We start from the raw sequence: 27,850 nt of genomic DNA on the forward strand, positions 1-27,850 counted from the left end.
TCTGTTCGTGAAGACGACGGCGCCGTGGCTTAGTTGGTTAAAGCGCCTGTCTAGTGAACAGGAGATCGTGAGTTCGAATCTCGCCGGAGCCTTGAATTTGATTTTTTTGTGTTCTGCCCTAAAGGAGCCTTGATTCTTGAGATTTTCACAAGAGATTTTCCTCAAAATATTGTCGTTCACTTGAGTAAATCTGTTTGTAAAAACAAAGACGCCGTGCCTTAGTTGTTTGAAGCCCCTGTCTAGTAAACAGGAGATCGTGAGTTCGAATCTCGCCGGAGCCTTGAATTTGATTTCTTTGTGTTCTGCCCTAAAGGAGTCTTGATTCTTTAGATTTTCCTCAAAATATTGTCGTTAACTTGAGTAAATCTGCTTGTGAAAATAACGACGCCGTGGCTTAGTTGGTTAAAGCGCCTGTCTAGTAAACAAGAGATCGTGAGTTCAAATCTCGCCGGTGCCTTGGAATTGATTTTTTTGTGTTCTGTCCTAAAGGAGCCTTGATTCTTGAGATTTTCACAAGAGACTTTCTTCAAAATATTGTCGTCAACTTGATTAAATCCATTTGCTAGAACAACGGCGCCGTGGCTTAGTTGGTTAAAGCGCCTGTCTAGTAAACAGGAGATCGTGAGTTTGAATCTCGCCGGAGCCTCGGATTTGATTTTTTTGTGTTCTGCCCTAAAGGAGCCTTGGTTCTTGAGATTTTCACAAGAGATTTTCCTCAAAATATTGTCTTGAAAAATCAAAATATAACTTGAGTAAATCTGTTTGTGAAAACAACGGCGCCGTGGCTTGAAATTTTCCTCAAAATATTGTCGTTAACTGCCCTAAAGGAGCCTTGATTCTTGAGAATTTCACAAGAGATTTTCCTCAAAATATTGTTAACTTGATTAAATCCATGTGGAAGAACAACGGCGCCGTGGCTTAGTTGGTTAAAGCGCCTGTCTAGTAAACAGGAGATCGTGAGTTTGAATCTCGCCGGAGCCTTGAATTTGATTTTTTTGTGTTCTGCCCTAAAGGAGCCTTGATTTTTGAGATTTTCCTCAAAATATTGTCGTTAACTTGAGTAAATCTGTTCGTGAAAACAACGGCGCCGTGGCTTAGTTGGTTAAAGCATCTGTCTAGTAAACAGAAGATCGTGAGTTCGAATCTCGCCGGAGCCTTGAATTTGATTTTTTTGTGTTCTGCCCTAAAGGAGCCTTGATTCTTGAGATTTTCCTCAAAATATTGTCGTTAACTTGAGCAAATCCATTTGCAAGAACAACGGCGCCGTGGCTTAGTTGGTTAAAGCGCCTGTCTAGTAAACAGGAGATCGTGAGTTCGAATCTCGCCGGAGCCTTGGATTTGATTTTTTTGTGTTCTGCCCTAAAGGAGCCTTGATTCTTGAGATTTTCACAAGAGATTTTCCTCAAAATATTGTTAACTTGATTAAATCCATTTGGAAGAACAACGGAGCCGTGGCTTAGTTGGTTAAAGCGCCTGTCTAGTAAACAGGAGGTCGTGAGTTCGAATCTCGCTGAAGCCTTGAATTTGATTTTTTTGTGTTCTGCCCCAAAGCAGCCTTGATTCTTGAGATTTTACTCAAATTATTGTCGTTAACTTGAGTAAATCTGTTTGTGAAAACAACGGCGCCGTGGCTTAGTTGGTTAAAGCGCCTGTCTAGTAAACAGGAGATCGTGAGTGCGAATCTCGCCGGAACCTTGAATTTGATTTCTTTATATTCTGTCTTAAAGGAGCCTTGATTCTTGAGATTTTCCTCAGAATTTTGTCGCTGACTTGAGTAAATCTGCTTGTAAAAATAACGGCACCCTGGCTTAGTTGGTTAAATCGCCTGTCTAGTAAACAGGAGATCGTGAGTTCGAATCTCGCCGGAGCCTTGGATTTGATTTTTTTGTGTTCTGCTCTAAAGGAGCCTTGATTCTTGAGATTCACAAGAGATTTTCTTCAAAATATTGTTAACTTGATTAAGTCCATGTGGAAGAATAACGGCGCCGTGGCTTAGTTGGTTAAAGCGCCTGTCTAGTAAACAGGAGATCGTGAGTTCGAATCTCGCCAGAGCCTTGAATTTGATTTTTTTGTGTTCTGCCCTAAATGAGCCTTGATTCTTGAGATTTTCCTCAAAATATTGTCGTTAACTTGAGCAAATCCATTTGCAAGAACAACGGCGCCGTGGCTTAGTTGGTTAAAGCGCCTGTCTAGTAAACAGGAGATCGTGAGTTCGAATCTCGCCGGAGCCTTGGATTTGATTTTTTTGTGTTCTGCCCTAAAGGAGCCTTGATTCTTGAGATTTTCACAAGAGATTTTCCTCAAAATATTGTTAACTTGATTAAATCCATTTGGAAGAACAACGGAGCCGTGGCTTAGTTGGTTAAAGCGCCTGTCTAGTAAACAGGAGGTCGTGAGTTCGAATCTCGCTGAAGCCTTGAATTTGATTTTTTTGTGTTCTGCCCCAAAGCAGCCTTGATTCTTGAGATTTTACTCAAATTATTGTCGTTAACTTGAGTAAATCTGTTTGTGAAAACAACGGCGCCGTGGCTTAGTTGGTTAAAGCGCCTGTCTAGTAAACAGGAGATCGTGAGTGCGAATCTCGCCGGAACCTTGAATTTGATTTCTTTATATCTGTCTTAAAGGAGCCTTGATTCTTGAGATTTTCCTCAGAATTTTGTCGCTGACTTGAGTAAATCTGCTTGTAAAAATAACGGCACCGTGGCTTAGTTGGTTAAATCGCCTGTCTAGTAAACAGGAGATCGTGAGTTCGAATCTCGCCGGAGCCTTGGATTTGATTTTTTTGTGTTCTGCTCTAAAGGAGCCTTGATTCTTGAGATTCACAAGAGATTTTCTTCAAAATATTGTTAACTTGATTAAGTCCATGTGGAAGAATAACGGCGCCGTGGCTTAGTTGGTTAAAGCGCCTGTCTAGTAAACAGGAGATCGTGAGTTCGAATCTCGCCAGAGCCTTGAATTTGATTTTTTCGTGTTCTGCCCTAAATGAGCCTTGATTCTTGAGATTTTCCTCAAAATATTGTCGCTAACTTGAGTAAATCTGTTCGTGAAAACAACGGCGCCGTGGCCTGGTTGGTTAAAGCGCCTGACTAGTAAACAGGAGATCGTGAGTTCGAATCTCGCCAGAGCCTTGAATTTGATTTTTTGTGTTCGGCCCTAAAGGAGCCTTGATTCTTGAGATTTTCACAAGAGATTTTCCTCAAAATATTGTCGTTAACTTGAGTAAATCTGTTTGTGAAAACAACGGCGCCGTGCCTTAGTTGGTTAAAGTGCCTGTCTAGTAAACAGGAGATCGTGAGTTCGAGTCTCTCCGGAGCCTTGAATTTGATTTCTTTGTGTTCTGCCCTAAAGGAGCCTTGATTCTTGAGATGACGGTAGTGATGTGCATGCGGTTTTCTGTTATCTTTTGAAACCACGGTTTCGAATGAATATCTGAATTTATTTCCCGATATATTTTCCCTTTTCTTTGGCTAATGTTGTCGAATATACTTTGCCATTTTTCTCTTTGTTCTTTCATGACTATTTTGTTGATATCTGCTGATAGAAGGCTGCTTATTTCAGTTCCCAAATAACATCCCTCTTTGGCCAGCTCGTCCGCCTTTTCATTTTGGGTTATTCCTGCATGTCCCTTTATCCACATATATTTTAGGTCAAATCCTTTCCTTCTTAGACTCATAGTTTTCTCTATTATTTCATATACTATTTTATTTGCTTTTTCGTTAGTTCTTTTTATAGCTTCTAGAGCTGATTTACAGTCAGATAGAATAACACTCTTTGTAGTTTTTTCTTTTTCCATTATATTTATTGCTATTTTGATGGCCGTCATCTCGGCAGTGAAACTAGAAGCACTTTCGGGCAATTTATATTTCTGTTCTATACTGAGTCGGGGTACATACATGGCACAACCAGCACCTTCTTTCTTTGATCCATCCGTGAAAATAAGTGTGTAATTTGGATGTGTTTTATTTATTTCTTGTTTGAATATAAAGTTCATTTTTTCTTTTTGCATCAAAGGACTGTCAGTAATTTCATCTATTATTATGTTGTTTTAGTTTACCCACCTATATTCCAAAGGATAGCGGAATTGGCAATCTAGATCTTGCGCTATTAACTGTTTATATTTATTTATCCATAGGTAGCTACTCACTAAGATCGGGTTTTCTTTTCTGCTCCAATATGTATTCATCTCACATAAATCCTTTAGATTATTCAATGTTTGTAACACTATTTTGTCGTTTCTGCTTACCTTCGATATTAAATATCTTTTTGATATTATTTCCCACCTTGATTCTAGAGGTAATTCTCCGGACTCTGCTAATAGTGTATTTATTGGAGAGGATTTCAGCGCACCTAATGAAATTCGTATTGCTGAGTATTGAATTTTATTCAGTTTGTCTATATCTCGTTTGGTGAGATTTTTACTCATAAAGCTAATGGTATCTAGATGACACCTTATCAATGCTTTATATATGTTTAGACAAATTGCCGGATGCGCTCCCCATTTCATATTGCAAATTGTCTTTAATATATTTATACCCTTCTCACATTTTCTGCATATGTTTAATATCTGGTTCTTAAATTTGATTTTTTTGTCATATGTTATTCCAAGAATTTTATGTTCATCTATAACTGGAAACTTGTGTTTGCCCAGCTGAATGTCATCAATATGATCATACTTCCTATGCCTACTAAATTGCATCACTACCGATTTTTCGTGTGCCAATTCTAATCCATTGTATTTTAGCCATTCTTCCAACTGTAATACACTGTTGCTCATGAATTCCTTGCATTTCTCTCAATCTTTATCTATTACATAGAGGGCTATGTCGTCCGCATATTGCAGTGCACACACAGGTTCTTTCACCACTTCCTTTAGGTCATATGTATATAGGTTGAAGAGTATGGGGCTTAATCCTGATCTTTGTGTATCTGATACCATTCAAAACTTGAAAAAAAAATACCTTATTTTTTTAATTATCAATCCTTTCACTTTTTCCGGGGTTTGAATCATCATTTGTGTGCTTTCGCTACCTTTACCTATCTACTAGGTTGGAGTTTCCTATCTTTCTTAAGCTACAAATATTTGATCTATGATTTTCTCAGGTGTATTGTTCACATTTTTTTCTGTACCTTTTTGCATACCTTATGATTTATTTGTCTCAAATCTTCGGAAGCACACTTCGTTTTTGTGACTTCGTATCGTCACAATCCATCTTCTCATGTCTGGAATTTAATTTTCTCGAAACATGTTCATTTTAATTCTATTTTTGGGGCTGGCTTTTCTCTTCCAGCCCACCTCTTCTTCACCATACTTCCCGCTACTCATGCGAGAATTACATTCCTTTGCAATAATTAATCAAATTATATTACTTACTTCCTCACACTTACAATTTTGACAGATCACTTTTATTTACACTGTTACTGCACGATGTTCACTCAAAGGAGCCTTGATCTTGAGATTTTCACAAGAGATTTTCCTCAAAATATTGTCGTCAACTTGATTAAATCCATTTGCATGAACAACGGCGCCGTGGCTTAGTTGGTTAAAGCGCCTGTCTAATAAACAGAAGATCGTGAGTTCGACTCTCGCCGGAGAATTCCATTTTTTAGTGTTCTGCCCTAAAGGAGCCTTGATTCTTGAGATTTTCCTCAAAATATTGTCGTTAACTTGAGTAAATCAGTTTGTAAAAACAACGGCGCCGTGGCTTAGTTGGTTAAAGCGCCTGTTTTGTAAACAGGAGATCGTGAGTTCGAATCTCGCCGGAGCCTTGGATTTGATTTTTTTGTGTTCTGCCCTAAAGGAGCATTGGTTCTTGAGATTTTCCTCAAAATATTGTTAACTTGATTAAATCCATTTGGAAGAGTGGCTTAGTTGGTTAAAGCCCGGACGAGCCCTGACATTTCTTTAAATTCGAGTGCCTATTATTTACTACAATGTTGTACATTGGATCCAAACACGCACTGGGTATAACCCGTGGTTCATTGGTCTAGGGGTATAGGGGTTTATTGAGTAGACCGCGTGGCTCGTTGGTCTAGGGGTATGCCTCCCGCTTAGGGTGCGGGAGGTCCCTTTAAATTCGAGCACATATTATTTACTACAATGTTGTACATTGGATGCAACACAAACACGCACTGGGTAGAACATGTCGCTCGTTGGGCTAAGGGTATGATTTCCGCTTTGGGTGCGGGAAGTCTCGGGTTCAAATCCCGGACCAGCCCGGACATTTCTTCAAATTCGAGTACCTATTATTTACTACGGTGTTTTATATTGGATCGTTAGTCTAGGGGTATGATTTCTGCTTAAGGTGCGAGAGGTCCTGGGTTCAAATCCCAGACGAACCCGGACATTTCTTTAAATTCGAGCATATATTATTTACTACAATGTTGTGCATTGGATGCAACACAAACACGCACTGGGTAGAATATGTCGCTTGTTGGTCTAGGGGTATGATATCCGCTCTGGGTACGGGAGGTCGGGGCACATATTATTTACTACAATGTTGTGCATTGGATGCAACACAAACATAACACGTGGTTCGTTGGTCTAGGGGTATTTACTACAATCTTTTACATTGGATCGTTGGTCTAGGGGTATGATTTCTGCTTAAGGTGCGGGATGTCCCAGATTCAAATCCCGGACGAGCCCGGATGTTTCTTTATATTCGAGTACATATTATTTACTACAAAATTGTATATTGGATCGAAGATACATTATTTACTACAATGTTGTAAATTGGATCCAACACAAATACGCACTGGATCAAACCCGTGGCTCGTTGGTCTAGGGGTATGATTTTGGCTTAGATAATAAACGTAAGTGGCAAATCGTGTGTGAAATGTGTTTATTGAGTATACCGCGTGGCTCCTTGGTCTAGGGGTATGATTTTTGCTTAGGGTGCGGGAGGTCCCGGGTTCAAATCCCGGACGACCCCGGACTTTTCTTTAAATTCGAGCACATATTATTTACTACAATATTGTGCATTGGATGCAACACAAACAGAACACGTGGTTCGTTGGTCTAGGGGTATGATTCCCGCTTACGGTGGGGGAGGTTCCGGGTTCTAATCCTAGACGAGTCCGGGCGTTTCTTTCAATTCAAGCATATATTATTTATTACATTGACGTTATAAATATAATAATAATGTCGATTTGGTATAATATTGAGTCTACCCATATTGAAACGAAATCGTGAGTTCGTATCTCGCCGGAACCTTGGATTTAATTTTTTCTTTTTGAAGACTCCTAAAGGAGCCTTGATTCTTGAGATTTTCACAAGAGATTTTCCTCAAAATATTGTCGTTAACTTGATTTAATCTATTTGGAAGAACAACGGCGCCGTGGCTTAGTTGGTTAAAGCGCCTGTCTAGTAAACAGGAGATCGTGAGTTCGAATCTCGCCGGTGCCTTGAATTTGATTTTTTTTTGTTCTGCCCTAAAGGAGCCTTGATTCTTGAGATTTTCACAAGAGATTTTCCTCAAAATATTGTCGTTAACTTGATTAGATCTATTTGGAAGAACAACGGCGCCGTGGCTTAGTTGGTTAGAGCGCCTGCCTGGTAAACAGTAGATCGTGAGTTCGAATCTCGCCGGTGCCTTGAATTTGATTTTTTTGTTCTGCCCTAAAGGAGCCTTGATTCTTGAGATTTTCACAAGAGATTTTCCTCAAAATATTGTCATTAACTTGATTAAATCCATTTGGAAGAACAACGGCGCCGTGGCTTAGTTGGTTAAAGCGCCTGTCTAGTAAACAGAAGATCGTGAGTTCGAATCTCGCCGGAGCCTTGGATTTGATTTTTTTGTGTTCTGCCCTAAAGGAACAAGAGATTTTCCTCAAAATATTGTCGTTAACTTAAGTAAATCTGTTATTTGAAAATAACGGCGCCGTGGCTTAGTTGGTTAAAACGCCTGTCTAGTAAACAGGAGATCGTGAGTACGAATCTCGCCGGAGCTGTGAATTTGATTTTTTTGTGTCCTGCCCTAGAAGAACCTTGCTTCTTGAGATTTTCCTCAAAATATTGTCGTTAACTTGAGTAAATCTGTTCGTGAAAACAACGGCGCCGTGGCTTAGTTGGTTAAAGCGCCTGTCTAGTAAACAAGAGATCGTAAGTTCGAATCTCGCCGGTGCCTTGGATTTGATTTTTTTGTGTTCTGCCCTAAAGGACCCTTGATTCTTGAGATTTTCACAAGAGACTTTCCTCAAAATATTGTCGTCAACTTGATTAAATCCATTTGCTAGAACAACGGCGCCGTGGCTTAGTTGGTTAAAGCGCCTGTCTAGTAAACAGGAGATCGTGAGTTCGAATCTCGCCGGAGCCTTGGATTTGATTTTTTTGTGTTCTGCCCTAAAGGAGCCTTGATTCTTGAGATTTTCACAAGAGATTTTCCTCAAAATATTGTTAACTTGATTAAATCCATTTGGAAGAACAACGGAGCCACGGCTTAGTTGGTTAAAGCGCCTGTCTGGTAAACAGGAGGTCGTGAGTTCGAATCTCGCCGGAGCCTTGAATTTGATTTTTTTTGTGTTCTGCTCCAAAGCAGCCTTGATTCTTGAGATTTTGCTCAAATTATTGTCGTTAACTTGAGTAAATCTGTTTGTGAAAACAACGGCGCCGTGGCTTAGTTGGTTAAAGCGCCTGTCTAGTAAACAGGAGATCGTGAGTTCGAATCTCGCCGGAGCCATGAATTTGACTTTTTGTGTTCTGCCCTAAAGGAGCCTTGATTCTTGAGATTTTCACAAGAGATTTTCCTCAAAATATTGTTAACTTGATTAAATCCATTTGGAAGAACAACGGCGCCATGGCTTAGTTGGTTAAAGCGCCTGTCTAGTAAACCGGAGATCGTGAGTTCGAATCTCGCCGGTGCCTTGAATTTGATTTTTTTGTGTTCTGTCCTAAAGGAGCCTTGATTCTTGAGATTTTCCTCAAAACAGTGTTGTTAACTTGAGTAAATCTGTTCGTGAAAACAACGGCGCCGTGGCTTAGTTGGTTAAAGCGCCTGTCTAGTAAACAGGAGATCGTGAGTTCAAATCTCGCCGGAGCCTTGGGTTTGATTTTTTTGTGTTCTGCCCTAAAGGAGCCTTGATTCTTGAGATTTCCTCAAAATATTGTCGTCAACTTGATTAAATCCATTTGCAAGAACAACGGCGCCGTGGCTTAGTTGGTTAAAGCGCCTGTCTAGTAAACAGGGGATCGTGAGTTCGATTCTCGCCGGAGCCTTGGATTTGATTTTTTTGTGTTATGCCCTAATGGAGCCTTGATTCTTGAGATTTTCATAAGAGATTTTCCTCAAAATATTGTTAACTTGATTAAATCCATTTGGAAGAACAACGGCGCCATGGCTTAGTTGGTTAAAGCGCCTGTCTAGTAAGCAGGAGATTGTGAGTTCGAATCTCGCCGGTGCCTTGGATTTGATATTTTGTGTTCTGCCCTAAAGGAGCCTTTTTTTATATGTTTTATTGACTTCTATTTAATAATATTCAGTCATCCCTTATAACTAACTAACAAAATCACTAACTTAATCTATTCTTACATTTTCAATAGTGATTAAAATAATAATAAATTCTAATTTCAATAATTTTAATTTGATTAAATAACTAGCTTAATTAAATTGATAAATTAACTTAGTTGTCTATAAATATTTTTGGCACTCAAATAAATATTTGGTCACATCTTTATATATACTCATGTTTTTCATAGCTAATATTATTGTCGTATTCGTTGGAAAAACTATTTTTTTTTGTTCTAGGCGTTGGTAAAGCGATCTTCTTTGTGTTGTATATTTCTTGCATCGAAAAACAATGTGCTCCGTATTTTCAGGCCCTCCCTCTTCGCAGTCGCACTCTTCGAACCTCGATAGTCCATCTCCTAGCCGAAATGCTCTATTTTTTGTGTGACCAATTCGCATTCTTATGATGGTAGTGATGTGCATGCGGTTTTCTGTTATCTTTTGAAACCACGGTTTCGAATGCATATCTGAATTTATTTCCCGATATATTTTCCCTTTTCTTTCACTTATGTTGTCGAATATACTTTGCCATTTTTCTCTTTGTTCTCTCATGACTATTTTGTTGATGTCTGCTGATAGAAGGCTGCTTATTTCGGTTCCCAAATTACATCCCTCTTTGGCCAGCTCGTCCGCCTTTTCATTTTCGGTTATTCCTGCATGTCCCTTTATCCACATAAATTTTAGGTCAAATCCTTTCCTTCTTAGACTCATAGTTTTATCTATTATTTCATATACTATTTTATTTGCTTTTTCGTAATTTCTTTTTATGGCTTCTAGAGCTGATTTACAGTCAGATAGAATAACACTCTTTGTAATTTTTTCTTCTTCTATTATATTTATTGCTATTTTGATGGCCGTCATCTCGGCAGTGAAACTAGAAGCACTTTCGGGCAATTTATATTTCTGTTCTATATTGAGTCGGGGTACATACACGGCACAACCAGCACCTTCTTTCTTTGATCCATCCGTAAAAATAAGTGTGTAATTTGGATGTGTTTTATTTATTTCTTGTTTGAATATAAAGTTCATTTTGTCTCTTTGTATCAAAGGATTTTCAGTAATTTTATCTATTATTATGTTGTTTTGGTTAACCCACCTATATTCCAAAGGATAGCGGAATTGGCAATCTAGATCTTGCGTTATTAACTGTTTGTATTTATTTATCCATAGGTAGCTACTCACTAAGATCGGGTTTTCTTTTCTACTCCAATATGTATTTCTCTCACATAAATCTTTTAGATTATTCAATGTTTGTAACACTATTTTGTCGTTTCTGCTTACCTTCGATATTAAATATCTTTTTGATATAATTTCCCACCTTGATTCTAGAGGTAATTCTCCGGACTCTGCTAATAGTGTATTTATTGGAGAGGATTTCAGCGCACCTAATGAAATTCGTATTGCTGAGTATTGAACTTTATTCAATTTGTCTATATCTCGTTTGGTGAGATTTTTACTCATAAAGCTAACGGTATCTAGATGACACCTTATCAATGCTTTATATATGTTTAGACAAATTGTCGGATGCGCTCCCCATTTCATGTTGCAAATTGTCTTCAATATATTTATACCCTTCTCACATTTTCTGCATATGTTTAATATCTGGCTTTTAAATTTAATTTTTTTGTCATATATTATTCCGAGAATTTTATGTTCATCCAAAACTGGAAACTTGTGTTTGCCCAGCTGAATGTCACCAATATGATCATACTTCCTATGCCTACTAAATTGCATCACTACCGATCTTTCTTGTGCCAATTCCAATCCATTGTTATTTAGCCATTCTTCCAACTGTAATACACTGTTGCTCATGTATTCCTTGCATTTCTCCCAATCTTTATCAATTACATAGAGGGCTATGTCGTCCGAATATTGCAGTGCACACACAGGTTCTTTTACCACTTCCTTTAGGTCATATGTATATAGGTTGAAGAGTATGGGGCTTAATCCGGATCCTTGTGGGAGCCCTATGTTGGCTAGTCTGGGCCCGTATAGGCGCCCGTTATATCTGACAAAAATCTCTCTGTTTCTTAATACCTCCATTATTAATGACACGAATTTAGGATTGATGTTCATTTCTCTCATTTTTGTTTCCATTATGTCATGGTTCACGTTATCATAGGCTTTTTTAATGTCTATGGACATCATATATCCGTTTTGGGAGTGCGTTATTTGTATTTCACTGAATAATACACTGTGATAATCCCTTATTCCTTTTCCTTTCCTGAATCCAAATTGAAAATTAGGTATCATATTATTTTTTTCAAGGTACCATTCTAGTCTGTTTTTCATAATTCTTTCAAAGAGTTTTAATATATTAGATTCTAAACATATAGGTATATATGAGCTTACTAGTCTTGTGTCCCGTCCTTTTTTTAGAATTGGCACAATTATACTCCCTTTCAGGCTTCTCGGTATATAGGCTCGTTCGATAAAGTCATTAAATATTTTCACTAAGTATTCTTTCCGTGTGTCATTCATTTTAAATAGCATTTAGTAGTGTATTTGGTCTTTTCCTGGTGTTATATCCATTTTTTTTATTTCAATTGTTTTTATTTCTTCTAAGCATATTGGAGTAACCAAACTATCTATCTGACTTCTAGGATTTGTTTCTCTTCTTTTGTTAACTACAATTTCGGGAGTCATATACTCCAATAGTTCATCTGGATTTCTTCGTATTCATCATCCCACCATACACAAGGCTTGAAATGTAATCTATTATTTTGACTGGTTCTAGGAATGCTTTCTTTGGCCGCTTGATTTATATATTTTATTAGCTTACCGATGTCTGGAGTCTCCTCTTCATGAATCTTGTATGTTATTGATTCCATGTTCTTTTGGTATTTGTCCCAATTTGCTTTTTTCAAGTTCCACTTTTTTTCAGTTCTGTTGTTTTTTCTTATTTCTTGTGAATAATTTATTTTTAACTTTATGGGAAGATGATCCGACCCCAAAGATTCATTAGACACACTCCATTCGATGTCCATTGTCATACTGGGCGAGCATATGCTTAAGTCGACTGCTCCTATTCTTTTATATGGATTTTCTATCATTGTATTTGATTCGTCGTTTAGTATCATAAGCCCTTCTTCATCCAAAATTTCATATAATATAGGGCCCTTTGTATCCTGATTTCTTGACCACGCTATGTGTTGAGCGTTAAAATCTCCCATTATTATTCTTGGATTTTCAATTTGTTCGAAAATGTCTTTCACATTGTTTATGTTGGCATTAGGTGCACAATATATAACAGCCAAATTATATGTTTTTCTACCAGTTATATTTATTAAGCAAGCTTGAATATATGGGTCATTATTTACTAGTGTTCTTCTTGAGTATTTTATATTTTTTTCGATTAGAAAGGCAACCCCACCATAGTTATCAATTCTATTATCAGTCTGTAAATTGTAATTTCTAAATTTGTATTTAACATTGTTTTTCAACCAAGTTTCTGACAAAGCCGCAATGTTTATTTTGTTAATATACATATAATTTTCTATGCTTCCTCTATTTGCGTTCAATGACCTGCAATTGAGTTGTAACAAATTTATTTCACTCATTTTTATTTTTATATTTATTTATTATATAATGTTCACATTGCTTTCCATTTTTTTTTATCACGTCTATTTCTTTCCCTTTGTACCCTTCTCCTTGATTAATCATTTCATCTATTATATTTATTATTCTTTCATCTGTTATTTTATATGTTTTATTCGCAATTTTCTCACCCTTTTTGATGTTTTCTACTGATTGTGCGCCATTTACTTGATTTATATTTTCACTTTTTCCATTGCTTTCCGTTTTATTCTCTTCCCGTACTTCTTCTTTGCCATCCGCCTTTTCGTTATTTTTGACTATATCTTTTTCACGTACTTCTTCCATTCTTTTGCTTTGTTCCTCTTTGTCAGTTTTGTTTGTTTCAGTTCCTTTTTCCATACTTTTGCTGTTACTTTTTTTATTGTATGTCAGTTTCCCTTGACCGACTGTTCGCGGTATCCCAGCATTCTTTGCTATAAGTTCCGGAAACGCATTTTCATTTTCTTTGCTATTTAAATTAAATTTAGTCGCTTTAACGTATGGCTTGTTGAATAAAATTTCGTATGCTTCTTTCTGTGATATACCTTTCATAGCGGCCAACGTTTTTATGTTTTTATTTTTTTCGTACTCCGGACATAATTTGCTAGTTGCATAGTGCTCCTTTTTGCAAAATATACAGTTTGGCAATTCTTTCGAACTGCAGTCCCTGATGTTGTGCGGTCCTGTACATCGACTACACCTAGCCTTGCCTTTGCACTGATTTTTTACGTGTCCATATCTCAAGCAATTATAGCACTGAATAACTCTTGGTACATATAATTCTACCGGGCATTTAACATAGTGTAAAGATACTTTTTCAGGTAGCTTAGTGCCTCTGAAAGTCAATATTACGTTTTTCCCTGTTTGTTTATAATTATTAGTATAAGTACTTTTTTGGCATTGTGCGTTCAAAACTTCTATGGGGCTTTCTATGCTTTCTAATAATTCCTTTTCGCTTATTTCTTTATCTACGTTTCTTATTAATCCTCTTATTGAAATGTTTTGTGAAGGGATGTATGTTTTTAGGTTAATGTCTTTGAATATTTGATTGTTTACTACAAAGTTTGCCCAATAGTGACTTTTAAATAGTATTTTTATTCAATTTTTTCCAATACTTTTAATTTCTTTTACTTCTTTACCTATTTCTGGGAATTTTCCATGTATTTTCCTGCCTAATGCCATTTCGTGAATTTTTCCAATGTTTTTATCTATGCTTTCTGCATACACGGTGTATGGCTTATCTTCCTTCCCATATCTGATACCATTCAAAACTTTGAAACAAAAATTCCTTATTATTATTCCTTTCACTTTTTCCGGGATTTGAATCATCATTTGTGCTTTCGCTAACTTTACTATCTACTAGGTGTTTCCTATCTTTCTTAAATCTACAATATTTTGATCTATGATTTTCTCAGGTTCATTGTTCACATTTTTCTCTGTACCTTTTTTGCATACCTTATGATTTATTTGTCTCAAATCTTCGGACGCACTTCGTTTTTGTGACTTCGTATCGTCACAATCCATCTTCTCATGTTTAGAGTTTAATTTTATCGAAATATGTTCATTTTCAATTCTATTTTCGGGCTGGCTTTTCTTTTTCCAGCCAGCCCCTTCTTCACCATACTTCCCGCTACTCATGCGAGAATTACATTCCTTTGCACTAATTTTTTTTTTTTTTTTGTATTTATTTTTCATAGCAAGCTATACAAAGTACATTCAGCTACATATGTTACAGTTATATATTAATTGTCTGCGTGAGAAGGATCGCTATCCTGCGATAGCGCCTTCATAGATATCATATTATATTTTGTAGTAGATCATTGCATATTCTTTTCTTAAGACGCTTTGGTGGTAAAGGCTTGAGCAGATCTGACGCTAATACGTTTGGATGACGACTCAGACGAGCTTTATATCTGGTGCAGTATAGATTAATTTCTTCATCTATAGTTTGGATTCTGAGTTCATGATGTATCAACCAGTTGGGAACATATTTTGGAGCGTTCACGATTTCTTTCAAAATTTTGTTTTGGAACCTTGTAGAATATTTATATTCGATTTACTGGCCGCACCCCATAGTTGTAGACCGTAGGACCATATTGGTTTAATTATTGTCTTGTAGATTAAGAGTTTATTTTCTATTGTGACTTGTGATTTCCAGCCCATTAACCAATTTAGTTGTCTACGTGTTAATTCAAGCTGCTGACGCTTCTTTAGAATATGTTCATGCCAGGTTAATCTTCTATCTAAATGTAATCCCAGATATTTAACAACATTGGATACAGGAACGAAATCACAATTCAATCTAACAGGGGGGCATGAACCTTGTCTTAAGGTAAAAGTAACGTGAACTGATTTAGAGTTATTCACTTTTATTCTCCATAGTTTCATCCACTTTTCTACTTCATCTACATGTTTTTGTAGAATTTCCGAGGCAAGCAATTGGTTGTCATATTGAGCTAGAATTCCCGTGTCATCTGCAAAGGTAGCAATCGTGGTTTCTGCATTTGTAGGTATATCAGCAGTATATATAATGTAAAGCAGCGGACCAAGAACACTACCTTAGGGAACTCCGGAAGAAATATTTTTAACATTAGATGAAGCATCATTAAAACTGACAAAGAACTTTTTATCACACAGATATGATTTTAGGAGGAGATAATAGTTGTATGGTAAATTCTTCTTTAATTTATACAATAAGTCGTCATGCCAAACTTTATCAAACGCCTGACTGATGTCAAGAAAAAGGGCTGAACAATATTTTTTTAAGTGAAAGGCTTTATAAATGGAATCCACAACTCTATGTATTTGTTCTACTGTTGAGTGTTGTCTAATGAATCCAAATTGATGTTTTGGCATAAAATTGTTATCTTCTAAAATATTTATGATTCTTTTGTGAATAACTTTTTCCAAAATTTTTGAGAGGCAAGACAGAAAACTAATGGGCCGGTAGGAAACTGCATCAGTAGGATTTTTTCCAGGCTTGAGAATTAAGATTATTTTCGCCAATTTCCACGATGAAGGAAAATACTTCAGCCGTAATATGGCATTAAATAATATAGTTAAAAATCTCTTACCTTTATTAGGAAGGTGTTTTATTAGACCAAATGTAATCGCATCATTACCAGGAGTTTTTTCCAATTTAGTGTTGCTAATCTCGTAGAGCACTTCAGAATACTTAATTTTTGGAATGGGTTCGTCTGTGATATTACTGTCGTTCAAGTAATCTGTGATAAATTGATCGTTAGGTACATTACAAGGATGAGGAGTGAAGACCTTTTCAAGATGATTTGCAAAGGTAATAACCTTGTCTTCTTCTGCTGATCTAGACCAAGAACCATCATCATTTCTAATTGGAGATACCGTGGAGGTTGGTCTTCTCATATTTTTCGTGGCTTTCCAAATGGAATGGTCATGAATAGACAAATCACTTAAGTAGGACTCCATATGTTTATTTTTTAAATCAAACAAATATTGTTTAAGTTCCTTAATAGCTTTATTCAGTTTAGCTTTGTCATCCGGAAAATGAGTATTTTGCCACCTTCTACGCAGTTTTCTTTTACAGGCTATGAGTCTTTTAGCTTCGAGTGGACAGAAAAATCGTTCAACAATATCATTTGTGGGTGTAGAATAGCGAGCCGCATCAGTGATATTTTTATTGAGAATACCTATTGCATTATCAATATCATCTGTACTCTTTAGAGGTACTTTGCAGCATAAATTGTCATCAATATATTTAGAAAATAATTCCCAATTAGTTTTTTTATTTGTTAATGATGGAATTTTAGATTGCAATTTAAACTTTGAGCTAAATGTAACAATGATTGGAGTGTGATCAGAAGATAAGTCAAGACTTGATTCAGCTTTTAATTGTTCATCTAATATACCCTTGAATATACAGAAGTCTAGAAGGTCTGGAATTTTAGAAGTGTCTCCAGGCCAGTAAGTTGGTTCACCTGTTGATAAGTGTTTAAGTCTGCAGTTAACCATGGATTTATAAAGTTGCTTACCTCTTGGATTGCTTAATCTCGAACCCCATGAACAATGTTTAGCGTTATAATCTCCTCCAGCTAAAAATATTGGTCCCAAAGATGTAAAGAATTGACTAAATTTTTCATGAGAAATGTTATGTCTTGGCGGACAGTATAATGCACTTACAGTTAAAGCTCCAATCGAAGTTTCAATCACTAATCACCTTTGCACTAATTAATCAAATTATATTACTTACTTCCAACACTTACAATTTTGACAGATCACTTTTTACTTACACTGTTACTGCACGATGTTCACTGTTCGAGCGCTGACGGCCGAATCCAAAGGAGCCTTGATTCTTGAGATTTTCACAAGATTTTCCTCAAAATATTGTCGTTAACTTGAGTAAATCTGTTCGTGAAAACAACGCCGCCGTGGCTTAGTTGGTTAAAGCGCCTGTCTAGTAAACAGAAGATCGTGAGTTCGAATCTCGCCGGAGCCTTGAATTTGATTTTTTTGTGTTCTGCCCTAAAGGAGCCTTGATTCTTGAGATTTTCCTCAAAATATTGTCGTTAACTTCAGTAAATCTGCTTGTGAAAATAACTGCGCCGTGGCTTAGTTGGTTAAAGCGCCTGTCTAGTAAACAAGAGATCGTGAGTTCGAATCTCGCCGGTGCCTTGGATTTGATTTTTATGTGTTCTGCCCTAAAGGAGCCTTGATTCTTGAGATTTTCACAAGAGATTTTCCTCAAAATATTGTCGTTAACTTGAGTAAATCTGTTTGTGAAAACAACGGCGCCGTGGCTTGGTTGGTTAAAGCGCCTGGCTATTGAACAGGAGATCGTGAGTTCGTAAATTGCCGGTGCCTTGAATTTGATTTTTTTGTGTTCTGTCCTAAAGGAGCCTTGATTCTTGAGATTTTCACAAGAGATTTTCCTCAAAATATTGTCGTTAACTTGAGTAAATCTGTTTGTGAAAACAACGGTGCCGTTGCTTAGTTGGTTAAAGCGCCTGTCTAGTAAACAGTAGATCGTGAGTTCAAATCTCGCCGGAGCCTTGAATTTGATTTCTTTGTGTTCTGCCCTAAAGAAGCCTTGATTCTTGAGATTTTCCTCAGAATATTGTCGTTAACTTGAGTAAATCTGCTTGTGAAAATAACGGCACTGTGGCGTAAACAGGAGATCGTGAGTTCGAATCTCGCCGGAGCCTTGGGTTTGATTTTCTTTATTCTGCCCTAAAAGAGCCTTGATTCTTGAGATTTTCACAAGAGATTTTCCTCAAAATATTGTCGTTAACTTGATTAAATTCATTTGGAAGAACAACGGCGCCGTGGCTTAGTTGATTAAAGCGCCTGTCTAGTAACAGGAGATCGTGAGTTCGAATCTCGCCGGAGCCTTGGATTTGATTTTTTTGTGTTCTGCCCTATAGGAGCTTTTTTTTATATGATTTTATTGACTTTTATTTAATCATATATAGTCATTCCTTAGAACTAACTAATAGAATAACTAACTTAATCTATTCTTACATTTTCAATAGTGATTAAAATAATAATAAATTCTAATGTCAATAATTTTAATTGGATTAAATAACTAACTTAATTAAATTGATAGATTAACTTAGTTGTCTATGAATATTTTTGGCACTCGATTAAATATTTGGTTACATCTTTATATATACTCATGTTTTTCATAGCTATATATTTTTTTGTTCTAGGCGTTGGTAAAGAGCTTTTCTCTGTGTTGTATATTTCTTGCATCGAAAAACAATGTGATCCGTATTTTCAGGCCCTCCCTCTTCGCAGTCGCACTCTTCGAACCTCGAGAGTCCATCCCGTAGCCGAAATGCTCTATTTTTTGTGTGACCAATTCGCATTCTTATGACGGTAGTGATGTGCATGCGGTTTTCAGTTATCTTTTGAAACCACGGTTTCGAATGAATATCTGAATTTATTTCCCGATATATTTTCCCTTTTCTTTGACTAATGTTGTCGAATATACTTTGCCATTTTTCTCTTTGTTCTTTCATGACTATTTTGTTGATATCTGCTGATAGAAGGCTGCTTATTTCGGTTCCCAAATAATATCCCTCTTTGGCCAGCTCGTCCTCTTTTTCATTTTCGGTTATTCCTGCATGTCCTTTTATCCACATAAATTTTAGATCAAATCCTTTCCTTTTTAGACTCATTGTTTTATCTATTATTTCATATACTATTTTATTTGCTTTTTCGTTAGTTCTTTTTAGAGCTTCTAGTGCTGATTTACAGTCAGATAGAATAACACTCTTTGTAATTTTTTCTTCTTCTATTATATTTATTGCTATTTTGATGGCCGTCATTTCGGCAGTGAAACTAGAAACACTTTCGGGCAATTTATATTTCTATTCTATATTGAGTCGGGGTACATACACGGCACAACCAGCACCTTCTTTCTTTGATCCATCCGTAAAAATAAGCGTGTAATTTGGATGTGTTTTATTTATTTCTTGTTTGAATATAAAGTTCATTTTGTCTCTTTGTATCAAAGGATTGTCAGTAATTTGATCTATAATTATGTTGTTTTGGTTTACCCACCTATATTCCAAAGGATAGCGGAATTGGCAATCTAGATCTTGCGCTATTAACTGTTTATATTTATTTATCCATAGGTAGCTACTCACTAAGGTCGGATTTTCTTTTCTGCTTCAATATGTATTTCCCTCACATAAATCCTTCAGATTATTCAATGTCTGTAACACTATTTCGTCGTTTCTGCTTACCTTCGATATTTAATATCTTTTTGATATTATTTCCCACCTTGATTCTACAGGTAATTCTCCGGACTCTGCTAATAGTGTATTTATTGGAGAGGATTTCAGCGCACCTAATAAAATTCGTATTGCTGAGTATTGAATTTTATTCAATTTGTCTATATCTCGTTTGGTGAGATTTTTACTCATAAAGCTAATAGTATCTAGATGACACCTTATCAATGCTTTATATATGTTTAGACAATTTGCCGGATGCGCTCCCCATTTCATATTGCAAATTGCCTTCAATATATTTATACCCTTCTCACATTTTCTGCATATGTTTAATATCTGGCTCTTAAATTTGATTTTTTTGTCATATGTTATTCCAAGAATTTTATGTTCATCCATAACTGGAAACTTGTGTTTGCCCAGCTGAATGTCACCAATATGATCATACTTTCTATGCCTACTAAATTGCATCACTACCGATTTTTCGTGTGCCAATTGCAATCCATTGTATTTTAGCCATTCTTCCAACTGTAATACACTGTTGCTCATATATTCCTTGTATTTCTCCCAATCCTTATCTATTACATAGAGGGCTATGTCGTCCCAATATTGCAGTGCACACACAGGTTCTTTCACCACTTCCTTTAGGTCATATGTATATAAGTTGAAGAGTATGGGGCTTAATCCTGATCCTTGTGGGAGCCCTATGTTGGCTAGTCTGGGCCCGTATAGGCGCCCGTTATATCTGACAAAAGTCTCTCTGTTTCTTAATAACTCCATTATTAATGACACGAATTTAGGATTGATGTTCATTTCTCTCATTTTTGTTTCCTTTATGTCATGGTTCACGTTGTCATAGGCTTTTTTAATGTCTATTGATAATAACATCATACATCCGTTTTGGGAGTGCGTTAGTTGTATTTTACTGAATAGAACACTGTGATAATCCCTTATTCCTTTTCCTATCCTGAATCCAAATTGAAAATTAGGTATCATATTATTTTTTCCAATGTACCATTCTAATCTGTTTTTTATAATTCTTTCAAAGAGTTTTAATATATTAGATTCTAAACATATAGGTCTATATGAGCTTACTAGTCTTGTGTCCCGTCCTTTTTTAGAATTGGCACAATTATACTCTCTTTCAGGCTTCTCGGTATACGAGAATAGGCTCGTATAGGCTCGTTCGATAAAGTCATGTTTTATTTTACGTGAGTCATGTCTGAGCCTTTCATGTGTTTTTGAATATTTTCTATAATATCGACGACAACTTTGGTAACCCCAATTTACTATCACCGGCGTCGTGGCTTAGTTGGTTAATGTGCTGGTCTAATAAACGTGGATTAGTTGGTTAGTGTTCCTGTCTAGTAAACGTAGCTTAGTTGTTTAAGGCGCCTGTGTAGTAAACAGGAGATCGCGAGTTCGAGTTTTGCCGGATCCTTTCATGTGTTTTTCTATATTTCCTATAATATTGGCGACAACTTTTGTAACCCCAGTTAATTATCATCGGCGCCGTGGCTTAGTTGCTAAAAGCGCCTGTCTAGTAAACAGGAGATCGCGAGTTCGAATCTCGCCGGAGCCTTTCATGTGCTTTATATATGATCTATAATATTGGCGACAAATTTGGTAACCCCAATGAACTATTACCTGCGCCGTGGCTTAGTTGGTTAAAGCGTCTGTCTAGTGAACAGGAGATCGCGAGTTCGAATCTCGCTGGAGCCTTTCATGTATTTTATCCAAGTCTTGTAATATTGGCGACAACTTTGTTAACGCAAATTAATTATCACCGGAGCCATGAGTTATTTGCCAAAGCGCCTGTCTAGTAAACAGGAGAACGCGAGTTTGAATCTAGCCGGAGCCTTTCATGTGTTTTTCTATATTGCCTATAATATTGGCCACAACTTTTGTAACCCCAATTAACTATCACAGGCGCCGTGGCTTAGTTGGTTATAGTGCCTGTCTAGTGAAAAGGATATCGCGAGTTCGAATCTCGCTGGAACCTTTCATGTGATTTTCTATATTTCCTATAATATTAGCGACAACTTTAGTTACCTCAAATAAAAATCACGGGCACTGTGGCTTAGTTAGTTGAAGCGCCTGTTTAGCAAACAATAGATCGCGAGTTCAAATCTCGCCGGAGCCTTTCGCGTGTTTTTCTATATTTCCTATAATATTGGCGACAACTTTAGTTACCCAGATTAACTATCGCCGGCGCCGTGGCTTAGTTGGTTAAAGAGCCCGTCTAGTAACAGGAGATGGCGAGTTTGAATCTCTCTGGAGCTTTTCGTGTGTTTTTTATTTATTCTATAATATTGGCGACAACTTTGTTAACCCCACATGCTTATCACCGGCGCCGTGGCTTAGTTGGTTAAAGGGCCCGTCTAGTAAACAGGAGATTGCGAGTTTGAATCTCGCTGGAGCTTTTCGTGTGCTTTTCTATACTTAATATAATATTGGTGACAACTTTGGTAAACCCGATGAACTATCACCTGCGCCGTGGCTTAGTTGGTTAAAGCGTCTGTCTGGTAAACAGGAGATGGCGAGTACGAATCTCGCTGGAGCCTTTCATGTGTTTTTTTTTACGTTTTATAATATTGGCGACAACTTTGTTAACGCAAATTAATTATCACCGGAGCCATGACTTATTTGCCAAAGCGCCTGTCTAGTAAACAGGAGAATGCGAGTTCGAATCTTGCCGGAGCCTTTTATGTGTTTTTCTTCATTGCCTATAATATTGGCCATAACTTTTGTAACCCCAATTAACAATCACAGGCGCCGTGGCTTAGTTGGTTAAAGCGACTGACAAGTAAACGTGGCTTTGTTGATTAAAGCGCCTGTGTTGTAAACAGGTGATTGCGAGTTCGAATTTGAGGTCATTATGCATACTTACCTGGCATGGGGTCTACTGTGATTAGGAAGGCGGTTTCCGTAGGGTGAGGCCTTTCCATTGCACCTTGGTAGGACTGACCCTGCGATTGTTCCTAATGTGGATAACTCGGGCGCGTAATTTTTAGTAGCAATTAACTATCACCGGCGCCATGACTTGGTTGGTTAAAGCGCCTGTCTAGTAAACAGGAGATTGCGAGTTCGAATCTCGTCGGAGATTTTAATGTGTTTTTCTATACTTCCTATAGGGGACATCTTTGGTAACCCCAATTAACTATTACCGGCCCCGTGGCTTAGTTAGTTAAAGCACTTGTTTAGTAAACAAGATATGGCGATTTGGTTCTTCCCGGATCCATTCTTATGTTTTTCTATACTTCCTATAATATTAGCGACCACTTTGGTAACTATCAGCAGCGTCGTGGCTTAGAGGCGCCTATGATATTGGCGCCGTGGCTAAGGTGGTTAAAGCGCCTGTCTAGTAAACAGGAGATCGCGAGTTCGAATCTCGCCGGAGCCTTTCAAATAAATGAAAATACATCGTTTGCTATGCTCGCCTTTATTGAAGTTGTTTTTCTATAAAAGTTATATTTCTTAAAGACCGATTCTGCCGCATAATTCTTTTTTTATATATTTTTATAATATTGGCGACAATTTTGGTAATCCCAGTTAAATATCCCCGGCACCGTGGCTTAGTTGGTTTAAGCACTCGTGTAGAAAACAAGAGATCGCGAGTTCGAATCTTCCATGTGCTTTTTTATATTTCCTATAATATTGACGACAACTTTGGTAACTGCAATTAACTATCACCGGCGCTATGACTTGGTTGGTTTAAGCGCCTGTCAAGTAAACAGTAGATCGCAAGTTCGAATCTCGTCTGAGCCTTTCATGTGTTTTTTATATGTTCTATAATATTGGCGACAACTTTGGTAACCCTGACTATCTATTACCGGCGCCGTGGCTTAGTTGGTTAAAGCGCCTGTTTAGTAAACAGGAGATGGCGAGTTCAAATCTCGCCGGAGATTTTTATGTGTTTTTCTATACTTCCTAAAGGCGACAACTTTGGTAACCCCAAATAACTATTACCGGCACCGTGGTTTTGTTGGTTTAAGCGCCTGACTAGTAAACGTGGCTTAGTTGATTAAAGCGCCTGACAAGTAAACAGAAGATTCGCGACAACTTTAGTTACCCCAAATCTCATGGGCGCCGTGGCTTAGTTGGTTAAAGCGCCTGTCTAGCAAACAATAGATCGCGAGTTCGAATTTTGCCGGAGTGTTTCATCTGTTTTTTTATATGTTCTAGAATATTGGCGACAACTTTGTTAACCCCAATTAATTATTATCGGCGCCGTGGCATAGTTGGTTGAAGCGCTTGTTTAGTAAACTGGAGCTGGCGATTTGGTTCTCGCCGGAGCCATTTATGTGTTTTTCTATACTTCCTATATTATTAGCGACCACTTTGGTAACCCCTATTAACTATCAGCGGCGTCGTGGCTTAGTGGCATCGAAGCCTTCCATGTGTTTTTTATATTTCCTATAATATTGGCGACAACTTTGGTAACCCCAATTGACTAAAACCGGCGCCGTGGCTTAGGTAGTTAAAGCGCCTGTGTAGTAAACAGGAGATCGCCATTTCGAATCTCGCCGGAGCCTTTCAATTAAATGAAAATACATCGTTTGCTTTGCTCGTGTTTATTAACCCTGTTTTTCTATAAAAGTTATATTTCTGAAAGACCGATATAATACATATTTCCTATAATATAGACAACAACTTCGGTAACCCCAACTTACTATCACCGGTGTCGTGGCTTAGTTGGTTAAAGCGCCTGTCTAGTAAACAGGAGATCGCGAGTTCGAATCTCGCGGAAGCCTTTCATGTGTTTTTTTATTTGTACTATAATATTGGCGACAACTTTGTTAACCCCAAATGTTTATCACCGGCGCCGTGGCTTAGTTGGTTAAAGGGCCCGTCTAGTAAACAGGAGATTGCGAGTTCGAATTTCGCTAGAGCTTTTCATGTATATTCTTATACTTCCTGTAATATTGGTGACAACTTTGGTAACCCCAAATAACTAACACCGGCGCCGTGGCTTAGTTGGTTAAAGCGCCTGTCTAGCAAACAGGAGACCGCAGGTTCGAATCTCGCCGGGGCCTTTTATGTGTTTTGTTCATGTTTTATAATATTGGCGACAACTTTGTTAACCCCAATTAATTATCACCGGCGCCATGACTTATTTGCTAAAGCGCCTGTCTAGTAAACAGGATAACGCGAGTTTGAATCTCGCCGCTGCCTTTCATGCGTATTTTATATGTTCTATAATATATATTCTATAATTTTTATATATTTTCTATAATATTGACGACAACTTTGGTAAAACCAATTTACTATCACCGGCGTCGTGGCTTAGTTGGTCAATGCGGTCTAATAAAAAAGGATTAGTTGGTTAACGTTAATGTCTAGTAAACGTGGCTTAGTTGGTTAAGGCGCCTGTGTAGTAAACAGAAGATCGCAAGTTCGAACTTTGCCGGACCCTTCATATGTTTTTCAATATTTCCTGTAATATTGGCGACAACTTTGGTAACCCGAATTAACTATCACCGGCACCGTGGTTTAGGTGGTTTAAGCGCCTGACTAGTAAACGTGGCTTAGTCGGTTGAAGCGCCTGACTAGTAAATGTGGCTTAGTTGATTAAAGCGCCTGTGTAATAAACATGTGATCGCGGGTTTGATAATATTAGCGACAACTTTGGTTATATTGCATGACAAGTAAACGTGGAATAGTTGGTTAAAGCGGCTGTGTAGTAAACAGGTAACTGAGAGTTCGAATTTTGCCTGAGCCTCTCATGTTTTTTTCTATATTTCTTATAATATTATCGACAACTTTTGTAATCTCAATTAGCCATCACCGGAGCGCTGGCTTAGTTGGTTAAAGCGCTTGTTTAGCAAACAGGAGATGGCGATTTGGAACTCGGCTGTGTAGTAAACAGGTAACTGAGAGTTACCTTAGTCGCTTAGTTGGTTAAAGGTTGTTTATATGTTCTATATATAATACTGGCAACAACTTTGTTAACCCCAATTGATTATTGTCGCCGATATTATAGGAAATATAGAAAAACACATGAAAGGCTCCGGCAAAGTTAGAACTCGCGATCTATTGTTTGCTAGACACGCGCTTCAACCAACTAAGCCACGGTGCCCGTGATTTTTATTTGGGGTAACTAAAGTTGTCGCCAATATTATTGGCAATATAGAAAAACACATGAAAGGCTTCGGCGAGATTCGAACTCGTGTTCTCCTGTTTACTAGACAGGCGCTTTGGCAAATAAGTCATGGCTCCGGTGGTAATTAATTTGCGTTAACAAAGTTGTTGCCAATATTATAAAACATAAAAAAAAACACATGAAAGGCTCCAGCGAGATTCGAACTCGCGATCTCCTGTTTACTACACAGGCGCCTTAAACAACTAAGTTACGTTTACTAAACCCAGCGCATTAACCAAATAAGCCACGGCGCCGGGGATAGTTAACTGGGGTTACCAAAATGGTCGCCAATATTATAAAAAAAATATAAAAAAAAATTATGCGGCAGAATCGGTCTTTAAGAAATATAACTTTTATAGAAAAAAAAACTTTAATGAAGACGAGTAAAGCAAACGATGTATTTCCATTTAATTGAAAGGCTCCGGCGAGATTCGAACTCGCGATCTCCTGTTTACTATACAGGCGCTTTAACCAACTAAGCCACCTTTACTAGTCAGGCGCTTAAACCAACAATGTGAATAATGAACCTGGTAAAATCATAGATCAAAATATTGCAGATATAAGAAAGATAGGAAACTCCAACCTAGTAGATAGTAAAGTTAGCGAAAGCACAAATGATGATTCAAATCCCGGAAAAAGTGAAAGGAATGATAATTCAAAAAATAAGGAAAATTTTTTCAAAGTTTTGAATGGTATCAGATATAGGAAGGAAGATAAGCCATACACTGTGTATGCATAAAGCATAGATAAAAACATTGGAAAAATTCACGAAATGGCATTAGGCAGGAAAATACATGGAAAATTTCCAGAAATAGGTAAAGAAGTAGAAGAAATTAAAAGTATTGGATAAAATCGAATAAAAATAGTATTTAAAAGTCACTATTGGTTAAACTTTGTAGTAAATAATCAAATATTCAAAAACATTAACCTAAAAACATACATATCTTTACAAAACATTTCAATAAGAGGATTAATAAGAAACGTAGATAGAGAAATAACCGAAAAGGAATTACTAGAAAGCATAGAAAGTCCCATAGATGTTATGAACGCACAATGCCAAAAAAGTACTAATACTAATATTTATAAACAAACAGGGAAAAACGTAATATTGACTTTCAGAGGCACTAAGCTACCTGAAAAATTATCTTTACAATATGTTAAATGCCCGGTAGAATTATATGTACCAAGAGTTATTCAGTGCTATAATTGCTTGAGATATGGTCACGTAAAAAATCAGTGCAAAGGCAAAGCTAGGTGTAGTCGATACACAGGACCGCACAACATTAGGGACTGCAATTTGAAAGATATATATTTCGAAAAGATGTATTCGAAAGATGTATATTTTGCAAAAAGGCGCACTATGCAACTAGCATATGTTCGGAGAACGAAAAAAATAAAAACATAAAAACATTGGCCGCTATGAAAGGTATATCACAGAAAGAAGCATACGAAATTTTATTCAACAAGCCATGCGTTAAAGCGACTAAATTTAATTTAAATAGCGAAGAAAATGAAAATGCGTTTCCTGAACTTATATCAAAGAATGCTGGGAGACCGAGAACAGCCGGTCAAAGAAAACTGACATACAATAAGAAAAGTAACAGCAAAAGTATAGAAAAAGAAACTGAAACAAATAAAACTGAAAGAGAGGAACAAAGCAAAAGCATGGAAGATGTACGTGAAAAAGATATAGTCAAAAATAACGAAAAGATGGATGGCAAAGAAGAAGTAGGGGAAGAGAATAAAACGGAAAGCAATGAAAAAGTGAAAACATAAGTCAAGTAAATGGCGCACAATCTCTAGAAAACATCAATAAGGGCGAGAAAATTGCGAATGAAACATATAAAATAACGCAAGTCGCAAGCGATTGGGCTTGCGACTTGTAATTGCGAACGAGAGGCGAACTGGAAATTGCAATCGTTTGAAGT

General features: G+C 37.2%; 18 non-coding genes and 1 pseudogene across 18 annotated transcripts; all 19 read left to right on the forward strand.

The window, feature by feature from the left end:
- Positions 1-18: 18 nt before the first annotated feature.
- On the forward strand, positions 19-92 carry Trnat-agu. The gene has a single exon. It is a non-coding gene; the product is annotated as a tRNA-Thr (tRNA).
- Positions 93-1,083: 991 nt separating this feature from the next.
- Positions 1,084-1,157, forward strand: Trnat-agu. The gene has a single exon. It is a non-coding gene; the product is annotated as a tRNA-Thr (tRNA).
- A 102-nt stretch (positions 1,158-1,259) lies between these two features.
- On the forward strand, positions 1,260-1,333 carry Trnat-agu. The gene has a single exon. It is a non-coding gene; the product is annotated as a tRNA-Thr (tRNA).
- A 648-nt stretch (positions 1,334-1,981) lies between these two features.
- Positions 1,982-2,055, forward strand: Trnat-agu. The gene has a single exon. It is a non-coding gene; the product is annotated as a tRNA-Thr (tRNA).
- A 102-nt stretch (positions 2,056-2,157) lies between these two features.
- On the forward strand, positions 2,158-2,231 carry Trnat-agu. Its single transcript has one exon. It is a non-coding gene; the product is annotated as a tRNA-Thr (tRNA).
- Positions 2,232-2,878: 647 nt separating this feature from the next.
- Trnat-agu lies at positions 2,879-2,952 on the forward strand. Its single transcript has one exon. It is a non-coding gene; the product is annotated as a tRNA-Thr (tRNA).
- Positions 2,953-5,692: 2,740 nt separating this feature from the next.
- On the forward strand, positions 5,693-5,766 carry Trnat-ugu. Its single transcript has one exon. It is a non-coding gene; the product is annotated as a tRNA-Thr (tRNA).
- Positions 5,767-7,328: 1,562 nt separating this feature from the next.
- Trnat-agu lies at positions 7,329-7,402 on the forward strand. Its single transcript has one exon. It is a non-coding gene; the product is annotated as a tRNA-Thr (tRNA).
- Positions 7,403-7,517: 115 nt separating this feature from the next.
- Trnat-ggu lies at positions 7,518-7,591 on the forward strand. The gene has a single exon. It is a non-coding gene; the product is annotated as a tRNA-Thr (tRNA).
- A 113-nt stretch (positions 7,592-7,704) lies between these two features.
- Trnat-agu lies at positions 7,705-7,778 on the forward strand. The gene has a single exon. It is a non-coding gene; the product is annotated as a tRNA-Thr (tRNA).
- Positions 7,779-8,238: 460 nt separating this feature from the next.
- Trnat-agu lies at positions 8,239-8,312 on the forward strand. The gene has a single exon. It is a non-coding gene; the product is annotated as a tRNA-Thr (tRNA).
- A 112-nt stretch (positions 8,313-8,424) lies between these two features.
- Positions 8,425-8,498, forward strand: Trnat-ggu. The gene has a single exon. It is a non-coding gene; the product is annotated as a tRNA-Thr (tRNA).
- A 103-nt stretch (positions 8,499-8,601) lies between these two features.
- Positions 8,602-8,675, forward strand: Trnat-agu. The gene has a single exon. It is a non-coding gene; the product is annotated as a tRNA-Thr (tRNA).
- Positions 8,676-8,962: 287 nt separating this feature from the next.
- On the forward strand, positions 8,963-9,036 carry Trnat-agu. Its single transcript has one exon. It is a non-coding gene; the product is annotated as a tRNA-Thr (tRNA).
- Positions 9,037-9,137: 101 nt separating this feature from the next.
- Positions 9,138-9,211, forward strand: Trnat-agu. Its single transcript has one exon. It is a non-coding gene; the product is annotated as a tRNA-Thr (tRNA).
- A 112-nt stretch (positions 9,212-9,323) lies between these two features.
- On the forward strand, positions 9,324-9,397 carry Trnat-agu. Its single transcript has one exon. It is a non-coding gene; the product is annotated as a tRNA-Thr (tRNA).
- Positions 9,398-22,662: 13,265 nt separating this feature from the next.
- Positions 22,663-22,803, forward strand: LOC113389857 (annotated as a pseudogene).
- A 306-nt stretch (positions 22,804-23,109) lies between these two features.
- On the forward strand, positions 23,110-23,183 carry Trnat-agu. The gene has a single exon. It is a non-coding gene; the product is annotated as a tRNA-Thr (tRNA).
- A 1,559-nt stretch (positions 23,184-24,742) lies between these two features.
- Trnaa-agc lies at positions 24,743-24,816 on the forward strand. The gene has a single exon. It is a non-coding gene; the product is annotated as a tRNA-Ala (tRNA).
- The last annotated feature ends 3,034 nt before the right edge of the window (positions 24,817-27,850 follow it).

Source organism: Ctenocephalides felis, unplaced genomic scaffold (assembly GCF_003426905.1).
Source record: "Ctenocephalides felis isolate EL2017-DRISC unplaced genomic scaffold, ASM342690v1 CF-g0.4_SCAFFOLD_03573, whole genome shotgun sequence".
In the NCBI taxonomy this organism is placed as follows: domain Eukaryota; kingdom Metazoa; phylum Arthropoda; class Insecta; order Siphonaptera; family Pulicidae; genus Ctenocephalides; species Ctenocephalides felis.